Genomic DNA, 23,289 nt, shown 5'->3' with positions numbered 1-23,289 from the left:
TAAGTGGCCATTTTTGGGCACCCATTCTCATAACTGCCCAGGTCATCAAATATGCTCCCTATGGCACCAAGAACAGAACAATAGCAAAGCATGGGCCCAGGCTGAAAAAGGTTGTCTACATCCAGTTTAGAGTGAAACTTAACACAACAGTAAGCATGGAGCTTGGAGTGGCTTTAATTTAATTTATTCCTTTCTTCCTGTGTTACTGTGCACAGAAAAACCACCTTGCATGAAGCTGCTAGTTGGCATGGGAGAGAAGCTCCCACTGACATATATGTATGATTCATGTGCTGGTAAATTCATGATTGATTACAGTCATGTGCTATACATAGGACTATCTTTGGAGATGGTACAAAAGCTGGAACTGGTTCAGAACCCAGCTGCTTGATTGATAAATAGTGTAGCTAAATGGCTACTCTGCCAGACATGGGGAATTAAGTACTGGCCCTTATACTGTCTTGTCTGAAATGGCCATTTAGAAAAAAAAAAATTGTTATCCTACAAATGTATGGGTATAATTTTTTTAAAAATAACATTCCTATTTTTATTATTTTCTTTGAATTTATTTGTTTATTTGCTTGCTTGTTTTATTTTTTGTCAGATAAGTAGAAGATCAAAGAGAAGGCAGGTAAATAGAGCAAGGACAGAAAGGAGGGTCCATCTTTTGGTAGGACCATAAAGAGAAATTCAGCACCGTTTGGTGACAGATGGCAAGAGGAGAGGTAAGAGAGAAAAAGAAAGGTATGGCCCTTTATCCCTTTTCTAGTCCTAAATTTATCCCCCTTTCCCACTACCCCTAAGCCTAAACTGCCCCACACTGCACAAGCTGGGGCCTAGGTGTGCTCTTCTTACAGCATGGAGACACATTTCTATGTATTACTGCAAGCACAGGAATCTGAAGCTAGCCACAATAATGCCAAAATATGCACTGTGTAACTGGGTGCTTGTGCCATTTTGACATAAGGGCTAGAATTTGTACCACAAGATTGCAATGAACATTTCATCACTTGCCTCCCTTTTGTCCCACCCCCCCCACCCCCACCATGCCTATGACTGCAAGTACCACTCCTGCTCAGTTATTCTCAAAGAAGTAACCCAACTTCATAATTTCAAGGTATAGATTTAAACAGAACTTTCTTGCTATTTTGCATGGATCTCCTGTCTCCTTTCTGCATAATTTGCTGGCTATAGGCTTGACAGCTAGAGTGAAGATACTGAAGGTTGGCAATTGAGTATTATTTCTGGGTGGCGATCACTGCTATAGCTGTTAAAGCATTAGTCTAGGGAGACTCAGGTTTAAGCACTTTTCTCACTGGTGAAATGGTTGGTCAGTATCATTCTGCCCAATTTATTCACAGGGCTGTTCTTCTGAGCATAAAATGAGAAGGACCCCCCACCCCCACCCCAGCATATGCCTCTTCAAGCTGCAAGAGTCCATTCCCTCTCAAATTACTTATAACATCTTCCAGAGTTATCCAATCCTTGTGTTGAACTTTTTATTGCCTTGCTGATGGTTGGATGATATCAGCCCTTTGAGATTACAGTATTATGGTTGGTTGCACAGTCAACCAGATGTTTAGACTGGATTTGGCATTTTTATCCACCTATTGAGTCCTTCCCAAAGATCTGGGATAGGCAGATGATGTTGTCTCATGGTGTTAGAGGTATTGTCGCAGGATAGAAGCTGTTCCAAGTAAAGCTGCCTTTTGCAATTGACTGATGGTAATGTTGTTGTTGTTGTTGTTGTTATTATTATATTTAAATTTATCAGCCACCCAACTCTAGTGGACTCTGAGCGGTGTACAAAACTAGGGAAAACATAAAAACAGTAAAAACATTGAATCAAACAGACAGCCCAGACTAAAATATTTTAGTAGACAGCATAAACAATAACACAAAGCAGGGGCCATTGAACAAATCATAAACATCAACTCCAGGCATGGGACCAAAGCCAGATTTTCAAAGCCTTTTAGACCCCAGGAGACACGGCACCATCCTTATGTCTGGGGTGATGCTGTTCCAGGGGGTGGGGGCCGCAACAGAGAAGGCACACTTCCGAGGTCCCACAAGATGGCAATGTTTAATGGAGGGGACCTGGAGCGCACCCACTCTGCTGGAATGTACTGGGCAGGCAGAAACCTTTGGAGATAGGCCAGGTTTGGAAATAGACACTCCATAAATTACTGGAACTCTACTTTATTGTTATAGGGTAAAATAACAGAATATTGAAAGCCTTTTTACCTCCTTCTAATGTCAAACAGTCAAGATGGGGCAGTCTTGAGTTTCTTCCTTACCCCTTCCTGTCTTTCTGGGATAAGTGTGTGTTTTCCAAACAGCTGCTGCATAATTTTTCCAGAGCTGTCTCTCTACTCCTCTACAGGTGATGCTAGAAGACAACGTAAGTGACTAATGGGGAAATGGCCAGAAATCATAAAGAGTATCAATGAAAGCATACAAACTAGTAAATAAAACTGATGTATATCCACAATTAAGGGGGACGGGGTGTCCGCAGGGAAAGTAAAAAAGTCAAGAAGACATCCCCAACTGTGCAGTCAGAACTTCACTCTACAATGCATGTAAAAAGGATCAAAGATTCAATCACAGGATTGGGTGGTCACAACCAATATCCTGATTTGATACACACACACACACACACCTATGTACACCCCTCAGGAATTATTTGGGAGATTTATAATTATTGTGTTTAATTACTACTGCCATGTTGTTGTTTTTAAAACACACTTATGTTCTCTTCATCCCAGCCCAAAAAGCTGGAACTACCTCTTGCTTTCTCCAAGGGGAAAGGTGACTTGTGATCAGCTGGCCAGGCAACCTAATTTCAAAATCTCTTTGTTCACACTGACTGGATTTATAAATTGCTCTAAGCAGCTAGCCCTGTTAAGGTCCTATTATATGAGGACGCTCAACCAGTGAGCATTCCAGACAGACCACTTCTATCCTCCAATATTATTTCTGCAGTCCTGATTGTTGCTGGTACTGCACGGTAAGACCAAGTGTCTTCAGGAGAAAGGCCCATGTGATACAGGATTCTTCTTATTGAAAGCTATTGAAGAAAAAAAATCTATATGGACTAATATTCCAGACAGGCCTAACTTTCAAAGATGTTTTAGCCAAGTGTCCTCCCAGGGGTCCTCTCCTATGCCAATGGATCTCAGCCATGAGTTTATCTGGCAGCAAAGCTATAAGCTATAAACCTCCCACCTTACCCTTGTATTACAGTGAAAATGTTAAAATATATCTGTCTGTTTGGGTGGGGAGTAAGCTTTAGGGCTAGAGGTCCTGAGAACTCAGAGCCTATTTGGGGAGGACTCTGTCTAAGTATTCGTGCTACTATAGTGACACAAAGCCCTTTGTTTAAAAATGGAAAGGAAGAATATCAAGCTGTTCTGCTTATTATGAAGGGCACAGAATAAATATCCATCACAGAGATTCCTCAAATATACTTTTCTGGAATTTAATTTAAAGATGGAAGGTTAAATCCAAGTGTTCATTTCCTCTCTTCAGCATAGCAAAGGGATTCTGGAGCCAGACTCTTAGACCTGGTTTTAAATTCCCAGGCAAGTCCCCTGCAAGATTCTCTTGGGATCTGAAAACATTTTGTTTTTCCTTCCAAATGTCTGCCAAAATGAATTAATAGGGAAATTCCAGTGACGGATGCAGACATTTGTCATTCTTCAGACAGGTTGGGTTGTTCTTATCATTTCTGGCTTTTAAAAACTTTTAATCTCAGCTCAGACGTGCTGTGCCGAGAGTTTTAACTGTAGATTATTTTAATTAATTATTTTAATTATGATTTGCTATATGTATTTTGCTTTCTCATATTTGTAACTTCTAAACTACTAAACCATTTCATGGAGACACTGTGCCATGAAAAATAGGGCAGAAATAGAGATATATGGCAAAATTAGGCAAAGTAATATGAATTAGGTATCACGATGAAGCCTTGGGAAACAGTGAAATCTTAATACTTTCAGACCTATGGTAAAGCCTTCTATTTCGACTAATTTTTTTCCAGCCATTAATATAGTTACTAAATATTTTCTTTTCTTTTCTGAAGATGGCTGGAGAAACTGCTGCATACCAAGCTAATGTAATCCAGCAAGCGAATGGTTTTCTGCCTAAGTACAAAACTACTAACTTTAAGAAATAAGTACAATAGGATTTTTATTGTGATTTTAGTGTAAGGCTATTTCTATGATGAGGAATTAAAAGCTATGCATGGCTTGGGGCCTGATCAATAAACTGATACAAAATCAGGCTGGACTTTAGCTCAACAAGTCCACAATAAATCGTGGTGGGTAAAGCTATGCTGAGATAGGAATTTATTTGGAAACCAAGGTTTTGTTACTTTGTACCTAATATTGATTTTAAAGGGATAAAATAAACCATGATAATAAAATACTAAAGGACTTTTTCAGAATAAATGTCACCAGATCATAGAGAAGTTGCCATTTCAACTCCGTCATCCGGAAATAAAGGCAGGATTAATGACTCTTGAAATGATCAATTTTCAGGCCATATCAATTTTCCATGTGTTCATTGTAAATATATTCTGCCTTTATTCTGTATTAATCTGTGTTTCCAAAGATGCACATTTAAATGCTATTTTAATAATGCTGTTTCTTATAAAATACACATTTCTAAATGTGTTTTAAGATACATTTTGATGTTTTTGAGCTGAAGATTGCATCTCTGAATGTAAGGAAGTATAAAGGAAACTCTGTTTTGTATATTTCTCTACTCAGTGAGTACAGATCAGAGGGCTATGCAAATATTTGATTGAAAAAGCCAAGTGAAAGTGACTTGACTTTCAAATAAAATTGCAAAAATGCCAAATTGATTTAATGTATCTAACTGAGCCAAGTGCTTCCAAATTGATTTGACAATACAATGGTTTTTTTTTTTAATATTCACCTTTTAAAAAATTGGCTCAGTGATTCAGATTGAACCAATTTGACTGGTTGAATAAGGAATCAATGATTGCACCAATCTTAAATGATTCACACACTACTAGTGTACTGGGTTTCTACACCCTGAAATATGCACCAAACAAAATATTTGAACACTGTGAAGGAATGTAGGCATTTGACTTTTAAAAGCTGCTGGCTGAAATAACCTTTAATTGAGGAGTGCTCTTTATTTAATTTTTCTTGATGTACTTTTCAAGTTTGTTTTATGTTTTAATTGAAATTTTGTATTCTATAGTTTTGCTCTGATAATGCAAAAGATCTACAAGCTTTAGTAATAAAAGACATAAAAGAAAAGGAGTTTTTTATGAAAAAAATGGAACTAAAATTAAATATAAAGAAGAATGACATTGGGTACAATAGCAAGACTTAGAACTGACAATGAAGATATTGAAGTGGTAGATAACTTTCAACCATCAAGAATTAATGAACAAGCAGTCAAGAAATATGCCACAGACTAGTACTTGGTAGATCAGCCATGAAGGCCTTGGAAAAGATATTCAGATACTGTGATGAGTCCCTACCTGCAAAGATCAAAATCTTTACCATCTTTTGCGTGGATGAAGGGCCTGATCCATTGTCATTATTCTTCTGGTCTTCCTATCCAGGGATTTTAGTTCAGCTTGAGTCCAGTCCACTATTCCAGCTGTATATCTAATGACTGGAACTGCCCAGGTGTTAATTGCCTTGATGGTATTTCTGCCATTTAGTTTGGATTTTAAGATCTTCTTCACTCTTCTGATGTATTCACTCCTAACCTTCTTCTTGACTTCAGTGTGCTTGATATGGTCAGCCTGAAGGATGCCCAGATATTTGTAGTGATCTTCTTCATCCAGACTCTTGATGTTATTTCCACTGGGCATCTTGATTCCCTCAGTTTTCCCTATTTTACCATCTGAAATGGAATTGCTGCTCAACACTGTCTGAATATACAGCCAAGGTATTGCAATGGAGTTCGGACTGGACAAATTTTATTTATTTATTTATTTATTTATTTATTTATTTATATTTCAAATTTAGATACTGCCCATCTCACAAAAAAGTGACTCTGGGTGGTTCACAATAAAACAGCAATAAATATTAATTAAAATACAATAAAAATAATATAAAATACAATAAAATAGAATAGAATAAAAACCAAACACATACGCAAATATCTTCCAGGATGTTGATGATCAGTAAGAGGTTAACATCTGGGAGCATCTTCAAGGTGCTAGCCACCCCCAGGGTTGGTTGCCCCTTTGTTCTCCCCATGTCAGTTGGCAGAGCCAGGTCTTGACTGCTTTCCAGAAGGATAACAGAGTTGGGGCCTGCCTCACCTCTGGGGGGAGAGTATTCCATAGAGTGGGGGCTATGTGCTACCCTTACCATTAACAGGGGAAAAATTGTGAAAACTGAAAGAATCAAGATGCCCAATCAAGTTAAAGAAGGAAAAAGGGCATCGGAAGAATAAAAAAGAGACATGGCAAGGCAAAGTATTACATGTACACAGTACACACACACACACACACACAAACTAGCAGGCAAAGCAGATAACAAGACCTATTTATATATAATCCCCTGAGTTTGCAATTTAGCAGCTGCATGGGGTACTAGCTGCATCTTCCAATTTGTTTCAAGAATAGCCTCATATAGAACACATTGCAGTAATCTAATCCTGAGGTTATTAGGATATGGATCACTGAGGGTAGACTTAGTCAAGCTGGATTTATGATGGCATGGGACTGAGGAGAGCCCGGAAGTATGTATGAGCAATGGATGAGGAATGCTACCTCAGATAGAATAGTCCACCTTCCTAATCCCCAGACCTGAGACTCATCTATCCACAGCACCTCATTTTATCAGGATTCAGCTTCAGTTTTGGGGCTTTTATCAAATTTATCACTGCCTTCAGGCAATTGTCAGGCACCTGCACAACTTCTCCTGATTCAGGTGGGGAACGCTGATCTCACTGCATTCCGCATCTCTGGATATTACCCAAGAGACTTCATATAGATACTGAATAGCAGAGGGAAAGAAGAGAACTTATATTGATCCTGTAATAGAAGACTATGAAATCAAAAAGAATCTTCCCGCGGCACTCTCTGGTAGTAATATAGTTAGGATTGAAACCACTGTAGTGTTAATATAATACATAATTGGAAAGAAATATGTGAAATGTGTTTTTGTGTGTTCAAATGTATACTTACATGATATTCAAATATAAGTTTCTCCTACTTTTTTTAATCTCCATTTTTTTTTTAAATGGGACATTAATGAAGAAATGGTATGGAATATAATTAAGGAACAATACAGTATGGGTGAAACTTGACATGAATTCGAAGTAGATTGATCTGTCTTTCCTTCTTGGTTTTATCAACTCACCTTGAAAGAATATTTTCTTTCCCACAGCCAGCCACTTTGGATACATCCTATTTTCCTTTCCTTAAGTTTCTTTCCTTAAGTTCTGTGAGCATGTGATAAACCTTTCGTTGGTTCATCATGTGTTCATGGAACTTAATTGCAAATATTATGTCTTCAGCAGAGGACATAAAATTGGTTATCCAGGACTGAGTAAGTATCTTCACCCTTTAAAAAGGAAATTCATACAATATGTATCACAAATGCTATACTTTTGGCAGTCAAAGAATTTGACATGAAAAGGAAAATAAGGAACCCAGTCAAGCACAAAGTTAACTATTGAAATCCACTGACTTTAGAATAATCTGAATACATATACTATATAGAAAAGTAATTTATAAAGATCTTAAAATAAAACTTACTATTATTATGAACTAATATTTGGGATCTTTATGTTGCCGTAATACTGAACATCCAAGCGGAAGAAACAGTATCAATCCTTCAGAAGCCAAAGCATTACCACTTAAGCACAAAAAGCAGTGAAGTCTGGGAACAAATTGAAAAGTTTGTAAAAAATAAGTCATTAAGTGGAAGAATATCCCAAAAGATTCCAGTGAGGAGTGTTGAGCATATTGCATGGCATCATGTGTTTGTGTGTGGGGGGGTGGAAATATGGGGACAGGGGAAAATAAATATCATAGAGGAAGGTATGGCTAGTACCCGAAACAGGACAGACTCTATGTTGCAGCATTTTATTTCAGGGATGATGATGATGATGATGATGATGATGATGATGATGATGATGATGATGGTGTTAAAAAACTTATTAATAGTTGACATTGCAATAGCTGGAGATAGAAGGGTCAAGGATAAAAAGCTAGAAAAAATGGGAAATACAAAGACCTTCAAACAGAGATTGAGCAAATATGGAAAAAAAAGTAGCAGTGGTGCCACACCAAAAGATCTGGTAAAGCATTGGACACAATAGGAATGGACAGCATCTCAGCTTGTTAATTACAAAAAATTGCATTACTTGGAATAGCACATATATTACAAGGATATCTTTAACTATCTTAGATCCTTGGGAAGGATTTGATAATCAAAAGTACCAAATCCAGTCAGAATGATCTGTAACAACAAAACAACAACAACAAAAACAATATGGTATTAGATTTTTAAGCCGTATGTGTGTCTCATGATACTGAAATCTCAGGTGCTTTTCTTTACTTGAAAGTTTTACAAATCAAGACAATACGCTCCTTTCCTCCACTCTAGAATGTAATTGATTAAAAAGAATAATATACAGATAGTCCTCATTTACCAACCACAATTGGGACTGGCAACTCCATCACTAAGTGATGCAGTTGTGAAGTGAAACATCACTAGTTCAGACGGAAGTTGTTAAGTGAATCACCTGCAGTTGTTAAGGGTGATGTCACATGACTGTGACTTGAGAATTCCTGCCAGCTTCCTCGTTGACTTTGCTTGCCAGAAGCTGGCTGTGAAGGTCGCAAATGGTGATCATGTGATTGTGGGACACTGAAACCATTGTAAATGTGCACCAGTTGCCAAGTTCCCAAATCGCAATCACATGACCACGGGGACATTGTGATGGCCACAACTTTGAGGACCGATCATAAATCTATTTCAGAGCTAACATAACTTCAAATGGTCACTGAATGAGTGGTCAGTAAGCAAGGACTACCTGTACTCAAATGTATCCACCAAGCTATTGTCTCATAACACTATTTTTTCCAGTGGAGACAGCATATTTACATGTGCACAAACAAGTACACTTGTAGATCTTTTTCCTTCAGCAGAAGAATTCTTGTAGATGTATATGCATATATTGGAGAGTAGAATTTTTTAAGTATTAGAAATCCTGTGACTTAGCAAAATTGTTGCACTATCACATGAACAACAGGTTTTCTGGACTACAGTTTTATATGCTCACCTAAGAATAGGGATTAAAAGAGTTCTGTGACAGATCCTGCTGGAGTGAATTCAGGAATCAATGGATCCATGGTAGGATGAATGGTAATAGGACTAAAGCCAGGCTTGTATTTCCCCTTCTGGGGGGTGGGCAAGGGGGGACAGAAAATATATTTATTTTCTAATATATACAAAGTGACTGGAAAGTGTCTTCTATCTTTAAGTTACAGCAGTGTTGGGCTTTTTGTGGACCAGCATCTTTGTCCTTAATGGCTACGTGACCACCCAACTTGATGATGAGTGATTTGAATAATTTCCTTAAATTATGAGGCTAGCCAAATGGGCTGCTTCCTGTTAGCTTTGGCCAGATGCCCAAGTATTACTAACAACGAGTAGCTTTCTCTGAATGCCCAGCAGTAATAGAAATTGCTAGATGGAAATCCTACCAGTAGGATGCTTGTTTTTTTATTGCCCAACTCATCACTTTCATGAACAATTTTCCATTATAAGATGGGTGCTCTGTTGAAGAAGATATCCTCACTTATCACTGATTATGTCTTTGCAAAGTTATCTTTAATTTAAATTATATTGGCTCTGTTTTGGTAATTTCCTTTGTTAGGGTAGCAGGATTTCCAGTTTAGATTAGGTCTCGCCATCAGTAGATTTGTTGTTGAAATCAGTAACTATTCTGTTGTTCTTGGGGTTAGAAGGACATCATAGAATGGGATATGTAGATTTGTAATGGTAGTGGTGATATATATATATATACTTATGGGATATATATTTGGCTTGTTCTAGGCTTCTTTTATTCTTTCACTAGACCATAAATATGTAAATTAATGCATCATTAATTTCAGGTTATCTAATTCACATTATCCCATAGATCATGCATGCATCATGGAGTTATAGATTGTTATAGTATGAAATGTAAAGGCTATTTATTTATTGAACAAATTTCTATTCTACTGTGTTCGAATTAACTCTAAGCAGAGTACAGTATATATAACCAAGAATTACAACATTCACTGTCGGGCTAAAATGTTCACATTAACAGCACAACGTAAAAGCTGCAACAGAAAAACCATAAAAAACAAGATATAAACATAAAGGAAGAAAAAAACCCCACAAAAATCAGGATGGCATTAAGTATAAACTTAAGAAAAGGCCTTCTGAAATAATTAAGTTTTTAATATTTTCCGAAAAGCCAGCAAAAAGGTGGGGGTAGGCAGTCTGATCTCTGTCAGGAGTTTGTTTCAAAGCATACAAAAGTAGTGCCTTCTAGCTTCACAATCCTAAACCTGTCAAAAATGTGGGACTAAGTAGTTTCTCCCTGGATGTTGTGAGAAGTTGGGCCAACACTAGTTGGAGCACATAGTCCTGTAGATACCCAGATGCTGAGCCATAAAGCCAGCATCTTAAATTGTACCTGGAAACCAATTGGTAGCCAATTATCAGTTTTATATGTTCCCAGTAGTGAGAATCAGTAAGCACGTAGGCTGCTGCATTCTGAACCAGTTGCAGTTTTTGAGTAGCTTTTAAGGGCAGCCCCATGTAAATCACACTCCAATAGTCTAGACAGGTGATAATGAGGGCAGGAAATATTATACCTAGGTCCTCTTGCCCCAGCTAAGGCTGCAATGGACATACCAGCTGAAACTGGGCTTAGGCCTCCTGGCTACCACTTTCACCTACTGTTCAAGCAGGAGTTGTGAGTCCAGAAGGAGCTCTAAATCACAGACTTGCTCCTTATGGGTACTGCCTACCTATCAAGAAATGACACTGATGGCAACAGAGAACCCTGATATTAAACAACAACTTACTAGTGCTCATCTTCAGCCTTTTCCTCCATTCTAGACTCTTCCAGCCTACAGGCTGTAAAGAAGGAAAGAATGTTGACAGCATCTCTTTTACTGTCTGGCATAGAGATGTACATTTGCGTATCATTAGCACACTGGTGATACTGTACTCCAAACTGTGAGATGACCTCACCCAGTAGCTTCATATAGGTGTTACAGAGCAGGGGGAGAGAACCAATTCCTGTGGCTACCAGGCCAATCTCTTCTTCCCCACTGTCACAGATTGAAATCACCCATTGAGGAAGGAATGGAATCATTGCAAAACAATGCCTCTAATTCCCAAAACCTGTATGTAGTCCAATAAGATACCATGGTCAATAGTATCAACATTTTTACAAGTAAGGATCCTATCTATCTATCTATCTATCTATCTATCTATCTATCTATCTATCTATCTATCTATCTACCTACCTACCTACCTACCTACCTACCTACCTACCTATTGTGCCTTCAAGTCAGTGTTGACAAGTCCTGGTGACTGCCTGGACTAGCCCCTGAGTTTTATTGGCAACAGTTTTGGAAGTGGCTTGCCATTGCCTTCTTCCTAAAGCCAAGAGAGAGTGATTGGCCCAAGGTTATGTAGCTGACTTTGTGCTTAAGACAGGACTGGAACTCATGGTCTCCCAGTTTCTAGCCTAGTGCCAGAAAGGATAGCTTGGACTCCTTTTTTCATCTATTGATCCAGATTTGATCTCTGTATAAGCAACTATTAAAATCTAAGAAGCTCTTGTATTATAATGATTAACGTCAGGAACCTGGAAACTGATGATTAAGGACACTTATATGTGTAGTACAATGCTGGAGGCATACACCTCAATACAGAATCTGAATTCAATTTTTATTTTTATTTTTTTGGTGCTACGTACAGTGGCCCTCATAATGAATTGACAATAACTCATACAGAAGAACACATTACCAGAGTGGTCAGCTGTCTTGAAACTAGAGTAGAACATAGCTTTAGACAAAACATGCTAAACCTTATAACTGGAAAAAAGTATTATATACCCAATCTTCAAAAAGGGCCAAAGACAGGAGCCGTCAGCTACTAGTCAGTCTTTTAGACATTTCCTCTAAGCTTTTGAATAAGTTGGAGGATTGGGAGGAAGCAACAAAACTATTTCATCCAGAACAGACAAGATTTCATAAAGGACACAGTATAGTACAGAGACCTGTGTCTCTGTGTCACCCTGAAAGTCCTAATTTAAAAATATACTAATGGCCATTAAAAAAACAACTTTATGTCACACTTATTGATACTTTTGATTAACAAGTCCTGACTGTGGGAGAAATTCAAAAGTATGGATATAGATAGGTTGTTTACTCAGACTAATAATTGGATTGCACACTGATATCATGGTTAGGGTGAGAGTGGGCCAACAAGGGTTTTTAACAGATCTTATAACATTGGAGAGAGGTAATAAACACAGCTGTTTATTCACTCCCTTTCAATTTTTTTTTTCATGGAAGATATTGTAGTGGCCGTGGAATCACAAAGCTTTTTCTTGCCCTCAGGTCTAATGTATACTGAGATGGCTTTTATCTCCTATACTAAGATTAGCCTTAGAAGAATGCTGATCAGATTGGTTGATTATTGTGAAAGGGAAACCTGAGGATAAACCATGACAAAACAAAGCAGGTAGAAGTAACATCAAACATAGGTGGTCAGTTAACGTCCAACAAATAAAGCAATGTTCCTTCTGCAAATATCTAGGCATCTCCATCTATGTAAGGATGGAGGTAGAGCTATCCTCACTCTTGGTTAAGAGTCCATCTTACATTGTTAAGGTAGAGTATTATAAAACATTAGCAAGTCTTCAAGAATTCCACCTAATTAAATTTTGTTATTTGCATTATATAGATGTGAATCAATGGACCAATGCCTCATATCCTACAACTGTACTCCCTGCCTCACATGAGGGAGCTTAGTTTTTAGAGCAGAGAAAACAAGAGTAGAGCAGAGAAAACAATTTCAAGAGACTGGCTGTTTGAAAGGGATGCCAGTAGAGATGCACTGTGATACAGTCATCATTTTCATTCTGGTATCACTATTATAAGAAACATGGAAACCTCTCCCAGGATCAGGAAGTCTAGCAGCACTGGCTTCTGCCTGTTTCACCTTTTGCACTGAAGTCTTGGTTTGCTTCACTCATATCCCTTCTTCCCTTTTGAGAGGAAAAGGTAGGTTGCAGGTAAATCAGACAGTCCTTCCAGCACTTCTGAGGAGCATTAATAGAATTAGTTTCTGCTGGCTTTGCTGACATCCCATTATCCCTTTCCTAAGGAGAATGCAAGATGCAGGTCAAGCAATGTTATGAGATTATGAAAATCATCCTTCATGATTTCTACCTTCATACTTTGTACTCCCTGTAAATCAGGTAGAGGGAACTAGGAACTGTAAGTAACAGAGGAGTCATTTTCAGTTGGAGTAACTGATAAGCTTGTAAACAGAATGAGTGAAGTGACCAAATAAAAATAAAAAAGTTGTTGGGAAAAGGGAATTTTTCACTCATTACTTCTGTTCTTGGTAGCACCCCATTCCAAAGTATCTTACAACATTCTAGACCTGATTTTCAGGGGATGTAGGGAACTGCAAAGGACAGAAAAATCAATAAAATGGCTCTTACATCCCTTTAGAAGGGACTCCCTCTAGGAAAAACTAGTCTACCTTGGGATGCAACCCAAGACATTTGATAATGGAAGATAATTTATACAACTAATATTTCTCTTCATTTCCTTTGCTTTTCCCTTCCTGCGGTCCTTGATACCTCATCCTCTGCCCACTCACCCCACAGACCACATTCCTCAGTGGAGCTCGAGCAGTTTGAATGTTACTGCATGGAACTGGAGCAACCTAAAATCATGCCAAAGACCTTTTATAGTGATTCAAGATTCTTCTGCCCAATTTTGGGTGATTATTCCTCCCACAGGAATTTAGAACAATTCAATCATGGTGTTCCAAGAGGGCCTCTTTAATCTCTGGAACTTATTTTTGGGATCGAAGGAGGATATAAGGATGCATTAAGAGGGAGGGGAATGGGAATGGGAAGAAGACATGTGGAAACTGCTCTTCACTCACGCATTTATTATATCCAACTGTATATGAGTTTTAATTCCAAAGGATCTTTGTAGGATTTTGCTATTTTTACATTTTAAAAAATATTGCTCAGTCTGTACATTTGTCAGAAGCTAACATTGTTTTCAGCAAATTCAGAGAATTCTAGTTATAATTAATAATTTATTTTCATTAGGAAACAGAATATATCTAAAAATAACAACACCTAGACAAATTTTAGTACCAACATTATTAAGATATGCCACCATTGGCACATAGAGAGATCAGCAAAGGAATCAATCATAGGAACAGACAAGCTGTGGGCTCCTGGTTTGAACCCTGAGGTCCACTAATAAGGGCTGGTGCAAATTAATGGTCAGCACAGTGGTTACCACCTTCAAAACTCTCTCACAGTGGACAAAAAACTATCAAAGGCACGCTAGTAATATTAATATTTTATAAATGAAGAACATTGAGTCTAGGCAATTAGCATAAGGCCAGTCACGGTAGACACACTTTAAAAAAATGTTTAATTATATTTGTTAGCATTCTGGTATCCAGAGTCAGTAACCTTCACTGGCATACCATAAATCACCAAAGATTAAAAAGTTGCAGCCACAGCTCTTGACATCCTACCCTTTGCAGCAAAGTAGAAAAGTCAAATCCAGCCCTGCCTGAAAAATAAAGTGACAGAACTACACAATGTCCTTCTGCCTCTTCTCTGTAGTAGCACCAGAAAAGTGTCAGTAGCCAAAGTGGCTTATCTGTCTTCCTCCCTAGCTCTCCACCAGCATGCCCTAAAGGACACAACTGGCTGACTTGTAGATCCCAACTTACATTCTTCTTTTTCTATATTAAGGCAATATTCTTTCTCCATTGTCAAGGTTAAGTAACATACAGTGGATATGATGGGATTATCAAAGTTGTAGAATATCTTTGCTTCATTCATGGCTTGGTGCATTATGACATGTGTGCACCAAATAGGAAAAAATAAGAATGGCAACCTGTCCGATTGAGCCCAGTGTAGAGCAATTTGTAGCCCCAGTTCTTTAGGACATGAAACCCAAAACAGGTAATATAGAATAGAAAAAACCCTGTATTAAAACATGCAGGTTCCCTCTCTAAGTTTAATTGTGTGAAGTAGACGTATAAAAGAATTTAGCTATGGTTTCCCATCAAGACTTCCCACTATTACTGTCACATGAAGTCAAGCTATGATTTGCCTTTCCCTAAAAAGGAGGTATGCTACTGAGTGTTGGTGACAGTAATAGTTCCATAAAAAAGAGTTTATATCAGAAAAATATATCAACATTTATTGTGAAATCTATGTAACAAAGAACAAAAAATTGTGTTAAAAAACCTAGTTTTCAGACAAATATATGTTAGGATAAAATGGGTACAAAGGTTTAGTATGTTAGAAATGTTTATGAAATTTTCTAGTTTTCTTTAATTTCTTAAAAACCCACCATATCACAATACAGTCTTACTAACAGAGACAATAATAGGGATTGCATTTCTACTTATCTTCATATCCCTCTTCTAAACTAGTCCTAATATTCCTCCTTTATACTCTTTAGAACATAGAAAGCTGTTTTACACAACTGTTCAATCTAATTTAGTACTCTATACATGAATGAGCAGCAATTCTCCATGGTTTCAGACATGATGCCATTTGCAGCCTGAACTGGAATTGCCAAAAATTGCACCTGGGGGACTAAAATTGCCATAGTGCCAAAAATTGCACTATGGACAATATGTGGCCCCTACATTCCACTCCTTGGCCCACTGTATTACTTGGATTGTTCAATAAATTAATGTACTGCCAGGCAGATCTCTACTTCAGTCTCCAGGTGCATGTTCAAAGATCCACTGGGGATTTTGATAAGGCATTCTCTGGCTTTACATTGGCATGGGAAAATATACACTGGGAAGGTAAATGCTAGAAATAAAATCTAAGTTTACTTAGATTTTGTCTTGCAAGAGGATTTGAGTATAGCATGTGGGTTTCATCTGAAAAAGATTAGAGATGGCATCGGCAGAAGTGGCAAATGGGATTGTTCTGGAAATCAAAGGAAAGGAAATCTCATTGGGTGCCTTTGAATATGATTGGCTACAGTTTTGTATTTCTGCCCTTGAAGTGTACTATTATGTATCTTGTTAGTAAACATTTTCAAGGAGAAATGTTGGCTCTGTCCAGGTGACTATATAGCATAGGGGCCATCTTGAATTTCAGAATTATACACAATTTAGTCAACTGAAACTTTGATTGATTATTGAGGGGCTAAATCATAAATTAATGAGCCTGATAGTTGGCAAAGACAGCTCACTTTTTTTCCATGATGGATCTCAAAATATAATACGTAACATTTCCAAGTGGTCTTCTATCCAGGTAATGGACAAATCCATTTAGTTTTTACAGTCAATGAGATATTTATTTATGGAAATTATTTTGTTTCTAGCATACCACTATAACACAGAGTGCAAAAGAAATATCAGATCCCTTTCCTTTTAGCAATGAATAGCATCTTTTGTTCTGAGTTTCCATGTTTTCCATGTCTAATGTTCCCTAAAATATTCGGGGTGGGGATGATGGAGTGTTTATTGTAAATTAATATCCATTAATCAGTTAAAAGACAGGCAGATAGTCAGCTAAAATTCATCACCCTATTAAAAGTGTGATAGAGGCAACCAGCCCCAGTTCAACTGTATTTGTTTTATCTAGCCAACTTGGATATCAGGTCTGAAGATGTGGCTATACTATAAGAAAAAGGAGCTGTGCAGGCAGTCCCTCCTTCCTGAAAATAATTCAGTGGGAGCATCTGAAGAGAAGGTTGAGAAAAATTAACAGATTTCCCAGATTTTTTTCCCATATGGAGAACACTGCTCTTTTATAATGGCTTTAGGGCTTTTATCCAAATCAGAGTTTGGTGTACATTACTGGGGGCGGGGGGGGGGGGGAATCAGCACATCCACATTTTAACACGTATTTCCCAAGCAAGAAACCATGATTTCCTCAAAGAGCCAGAATGGTGTAAAGTGATGTCACTGTTGATCAATTGTCTAACTTCCAGAGATTACTTATTTCATAAGGACAGGGAGAGTTCTCAATAAGGCAAAGTAACATCACATGGAAGGAATCTTAAATGTATGCAAGGTATGAACTAGGTGTAAATGAAATGTCCATTTAACTAGAAGGAGATCTATGAGCATCCTATGAGTATTTAATGCAAATGGAATAAACATTCACAGTAGATGACTGTCAGCCTCTGCCTAAATATCCCCAGTGAATTACAACTGGTTCAGAATGCAACAGTACGTGCAGTTCTGAGTGTTTCGTGGTTCTCCTAAATTACACCACTGCTGTGCAAGTTGCACTAGCTTTCAGTTGCTTTCCTGGTGCAATTCAAGGTGCTGGTTATCACCTTTAAAGCCCTGAATGGCATTAGACCAAATTATTTCCAGGACCATCTCTCCCTGAGGGTATCTGCCCATTCCACTGGGTTTGATAGGGTGAGCATTCTCCGGATCCCTTCAATGCTTTCATCTTAGGGGACTTAGGAAGTGCACCTTCCCCATGACAGCCCTGCCCTGTGGAACACCCTTCCCTGAGATATAACAGGCCCCTGCCCTCCTAGTGTTGAGGTAGAGTGAGGCTGGAGCCTAGTACAGTTAAATGTGGATGTATAGGGAAGTGTTGCCTTTGGGGTGCCAGGAGTTTCTGTTATGTTTTTCATGGGTTCATTGTTCTGTGAGTCACCTAGGATTATGGTACATAAGATGAGTGGTTATGTAAATTTGTAAAACAAATAAATAAATTTCCAGCACTATAAACAAAGAAAAGCAGATTGATATAGGGTTATAAGGAAATTAGTAGTTGGGGACTGAGAATTATAGAAGTTGAGAATGTGGTGATAAACTTCTATAATTCAGGGCCAGCCCTCCTAGAACCTCTGTTCTAGCTCGGCCTGTTGTCTCTATGCTGCTTGTTCCCACCTACATTCTCTCAATATTTGTAAATAAGCCAAATATTATAGAAGTGCTGCAAATCTCCTATGCGCTCTTTTTCAAAGGAAGCAAAATCCTGGTAACATTGTCCTTAGACAATCTCACCACTCAAGAATGTGCAAAACATGTAATAATATATGCATACAGGAAATGCCACATGTGCTCACCAGACCACTTTCCACAGTGATGAACCCCCAAACCCTTATCTTTGCAACAGCTGCTATCTTATAATTCATAAAAACAGTGAGGATGTGTACTGAGTTGGGAAGGAATTAAGCTTAGTTTTTCAGAACAGCTTAAATAACATTATAAGGCTTATTGCCTTACCACCCACCCACTCACAACAAGCAGTGTTGTGCAAATGCTTGCTGTGATAAGAGAAAATGATTTGCGATAACTGCTCTCTGATACTAGTTTCATCAGGCACCAGCTGATACTTGTTATTCTCTTAGCTACGTACTATTTGCCTTAGTGAGAAATACATGCAATGTGATGTGCTTTAGCTGTGGAATGAGATGAAAGCAGCCCGAGGTTTACAGTAAAAAGCATTCTCACACTTCACATTAAAAAGCAACTCTGAGTTTCTCTCTCTGTTTTTCAGAGCCTTGGGGATGTCTTATTAATATCAACTAGAAGATTAGAGACAGCCATTTTTAAATCAAATTAATCATGCATTTGATTTAAGCAAAACTTTTTAAAAGTTCTAGGGTAGCTGTGGGAGCTGGAGTCCATTTGATTCATTCGTGTGATTCTGTAGACACAATGATAAAATAAAGGCTTATGTGTTTTAAAGTAAGTGTGGATAGCACACCAGTGGTGCGAATTTAAGAGCCTCAAGCACAGGAAGAACAAAAGGCACAGAGTTGGGGCGATTTTGCTCACTTGAGGTCAGAGGAATCTAAGGCTTATCTCTCCTTGTCATTCTCACAGCTGCATTTGCTGCAATCAGTTGTGTGTTTTTTTTGAGTGGTGGTGGTAAAGATAAAATCTTCTAGTCACAGGATTTTCTTGAAAGTGATACAGAAGTGGCTTGCCATTGCTTTTTTGAGGGTACATTTTGATTTTCCAGTCTAGCTTATGGGTGTGTGCGCCTTTGAGTCAGTGTTGAATCCTGGCAACTGCCTGGACTAGTCTCTGCAGGTTTTTTGGCAAGATTTCTGAAGTGGTTTGTCATTGCCTCCTTCCTAGGGCCAAGAGAGAGGGACTGCCCCAAGGTTACCCAGCTGGCCTCGTGCCTAAGGTGGGACTAGAACTCATGGTCTCCAGGTTTCTAGCCTGGTGCCTTAACCCCTACACCAAACTTGCTCTTAGTTTCCAATTCATATTCTCTCCCTGCTTAGCTTCCAAGCCCTTCTCTCCAACAAAGTCTGTAAGAAGTTGTCAACAGCTGAGATTTAAACATGTTAAGCCTATTAGGTGTGAAGTAACCACAGAACTGAATACTCATCCTGAGGTTAAGTAAGGCTTGTAGATGAATGCGTGTAGGAATTTAATCATATATGCAGACTGTCCAGGACAATTACAGCTTTGGAGGAATCATCCCATCAGAAAACCCTGTTTCAGAAAATCCCAGGATATTTTTTACATAGAACGAGGACAAAGTCAGGTAGATATAGGAGTAGTCAAGGCTGCTTCTGAGTGCCAGGTTATGGAAGAGCAAGAGGTTACCGCCCAGAGAGAAACTTCCTCCACGTCTTTTTTCTTCACAAGACAGACATGTACCTTATAGCCTCTGGTTGGAGGAAAAGCTGCAGCAGTCGTGTGGGATCTCACTGACACCCTTTGGGAGACACAGGACTGACCAAGCTCCCCTAGTGATGCCTCAGCTATAAAGTCTGGTAGCAATTTGTATCAACTTTCTTTCTCCTGTTCTGCCCCTGTCACTGTCCGGTGCCTATGAACAAAACAGGAATAGCAGCCTCGGCTTCTGCACTGTCTGCTTCAGTCCTTTGCTCTGTCTGGGGCTGAGTTTTCTTCACAGCAGAGGATGTGACTCATTTTCTCCCTTTGAAGACTGAGGAAGTTTCAGGGGTGTGGCACACTGTGTTTCTCAGGAAAAGGGGGCTGTGAGACCCCAATTTTGAATCTTGTTCTTTCCAGATTGCATATTTAGGTACAGTTAAGCAAACACACGTTCACAGTTTTCTCTCTTTAAATCAAAGATTTCCTCCCTTTAGTACACTCTTCTGACAAGATCTCACTGCTCTTTCTAGCTGGGAGCTGAGCTGATTGGGAAGTGCTTTGGGAGTGAAAGTCACGACAAATTCACTGTTATATTCTAGAAAGAAAGGAAGTAAAAAGCTGCAGATATAATCTGGTACAACAGAGATTAACATTTTTTGTAAAAATTAAAGTTTTGCATCAACCTCTAACAGTTTAATAGCCCTGTTGGATCAGACTGAAAACTCGTAAGAGTTTATCACTCTGTACCTACAGTGGCCCATCAGATGCTTCTGGAAATCAACAAACATGATCTAAGGCAGGGTTCCTCAACCTCAGCAACTTTAAGATGGGTGGATTTCTACTCCTAGAATTCCCCAGCCAGCCATGCTGGCTGGGGAATTCTGGGAGTTGAAATCCACCCATCTTAAAGTTGCTGAGGTTGAGGAACCCTGACTTAAGGAATCCCACAAACTTAGCTGTACAATCCATGTTTCTCAGCAGCTGTGATTCAGAAACCCATTGCCTGTTAGTTTGGAGGTAATAGATAATTATAATCATGACTGACTAGTAGCCATAGCATAATTTTACTCCAAAGCATAATTAATATTGAAAATATAATTTCCATCTCATGTTCTTTGGCATGCATGCACACATATATGCCTGCTCACGGGCACATACACAGAAATCATAAAGATTTCTGTCCACTTCAACATAAGATACTGTAGATTATACACTGCAATAGATAAATACATTAAGAATCAGATAACTAACCTTACTTCCCAAGCTTTCACTATATCTTAGGAAAGCTAACAAAATGAAGAGTTTGTTCTGCCAAGAACCTGTCTGAAAATATTGCTCAGTGGGATGCAAAACAGAAAACAAAACATCAGACACAGTGCTATATACAATGTATTTATTCTGGACCACCAAGTATATCCTTTAAATATGCATTTACTCACTGCAGATCTTAGCCTTGTTCACATGTTGTCCTTTTTGGAATGTTAGCTGGCAAGCAGGCTTTAATTAAGGAGTTTCAGCCCTCTGTTTTACAGCTCTGCTCCACTTTAGCCGAAGCAGACAACTTGTCAAATGTAGGGAGGTAGCAGAGGGTGAGGAAGGAGAAAGAGTTACAGTACAATTTCTGATTTCTATTAGTGCTCTTATCAAGCATCAGTCAAAATTGTTAATAACATTTGAAGAATGGTGTATATCTGAATAGTGTATATCTACTTTATTTAATGGCAAGATCATTTCATCAACACTATATCAATCTTCTATATCAACCATGACAATTTCTCTTGAAAGTCTCAAAACTCTTTGGGAAGACAACTGGAGTTCTGAATTTGAGAAATCTCATTCTCAATAAAATTCTTTGTAAACTTAAAAAAAAATGTTTTAAAATTTATTTCAGCAAGTCCTCAATAATGGATAATGAAGATAATGAAAAGCCAGTGTGAGATAATGGTGAAGGTGTTGGACTTGGACACATTGAAATATATCCCTCATTGTGGAAACTCACTGGGTGACTTTGGGGCAGTCATTCTCCCAGCCCAGCATAACCCCCACACAGTTGTCAGCATGGTTAACAAATTGACAAAAGGATTAATGATAATGTTTTTCCTAGTAGATTACTCTTATTTGTGCAAATGTTGTTTCAGATATAAATATTGAATTTGGATGTTTAAAAATGTTTTTATTTCTGCTGAAGATCACACATTTATAGTTCCTTTGGAATTCTTTATTCTTTATTTCAGATTACTTTTTTGAACTCTTGTTATTAACTTTTAGTTTCTGTTCTTTCTTTTGCAAAAATAATAGCATTAGAAGAAAATGAAATAATATTATTAACAAGCACTCACGCACACCGAATTTCTTCCTCCAAATACTATATTATTTAGGAATGGGAAAATATCATTCTTCAATGTATTATACAATCCTTCCAAAGCTATACATTCTTTAAAGGAAGGAAATCATTTTAAATTTTCTTTTTTGAATTTAGAACATACAGATTTGATTCATTTAAGGGGAGAAAAAGTACAGCGGAACTTCTTAGACCTACATATCAGCTGGCAAAAATTATCTTTAAGAGGTCCTACAGCAAAGCACATTCATAAACAGCAGTGTCCTCTTGTGATCTGTGGCAGGCTGCCCTTGGCCCAAACATATACATATCTTTTTAAAAAGCAGACCAAAGCAGCAGGTTGCATCACTCTGGCATGACCCCACAGAGGAATGCAACTGGCTCAATGCTTCACTAAGAGATGATGCTGGATTCTGGTGTATAGCTACATCATAGAGGAATCATGAACTCATTGTCATGTTCACACTGTATGCCCACCTTGATTTAACACTTGTCATGAACGTGCTCCAAATTCACTGGCTCCTCTCAACAGCCCTGCAAATTTTGCAAACATCTGGCACTGACTTGTTTAAAATGTTGTATGTTATCTATCAGCATGTCATGAGGTTGGTTCGTCTTCTTATTAGGAAGGGGAAGTCACAGGCCAATGACACGATAAGACTTAAGCAAGCTACACAGAAAGGTCTTTCAATAAATAGCGGCAGCTGTTGATAAGCCATATCAGAGTTGCTGGAAGGAATCAAGCAGGGCTTTTGAGCATATTCAAGATAAATTGTAAACTACATCAGGCATGTAATGGCTGCATGGAGAAGCAATATTAAATATCCTAAGTACTTAAAGTACTTTCCCTTTATTAAAAAACAGGAAAATATATGTATATTTTGCAATGGGACAAGCAAACTCTATCAACTGGGCCAGAGTCTATACTTGGAGGCTTCCTGTGGAACTTGAAATGTCCCATTATAGGCAAAGTAGACTATGGGGAGAAGATTACTGTAATCTAAAAACATATAGAATCTACAGGCTCCTCATCCTGCACAACATCAAGATATATACTGTCGTTCCAAAGTGCATTTGGTCCTACTGCAGGAA

At 38.3% G+C, this 23,289-nt stretch overlaps 1 protein-coding gene across 3 annotated transcripts in view; it reads right to left on the bottom strand.

The window, feature by feature from the left end:
• The window catches only part of SLC8A1 (solute carrier family 8 member A1), a 284,778-nt gene that overhangs the window by 255,794 nt on the left and 5,695 nt on the right, over nt 1-23,289 (bottom strand). The window contains exon 1 of one of the 3 annotated variants that reach the window (XM_088148632.1): nt 21,296-21,318. The exons of the other annotated variants lie outside the window; for them this stretch is intronic. The gene's annotated coding sequence lies outside the window, so the exon portion shown is untranslated. Of the gene's footprint in view, nt 1-21,295; nt 21,319-23,289 lie in introns of those variants that run through there. 3 annotated transcript variants of the gene reach the window in all.

The sequence above is a fragment of the Python bivittatus genome, unplaced genomic scaffold (assembly GCF_059951505.1).
Source record: "Python bivittatus isolate LINGU-HERP-01145 unplaced genomic scaffold, Pbiv_v1 ctg000020_np1212, whole genome shotgun sequence".
NCBI lineage: Eukaryota > Metazoa > Chordata > Lepidosauria > Squamata > Pythonidae > Python > Python bivittatus.
The sequence above is the reverse complement of the archived record's forward strand: the minus strand, read 5'-3'. Positions and strand labels throughout refer to the sequence as shown.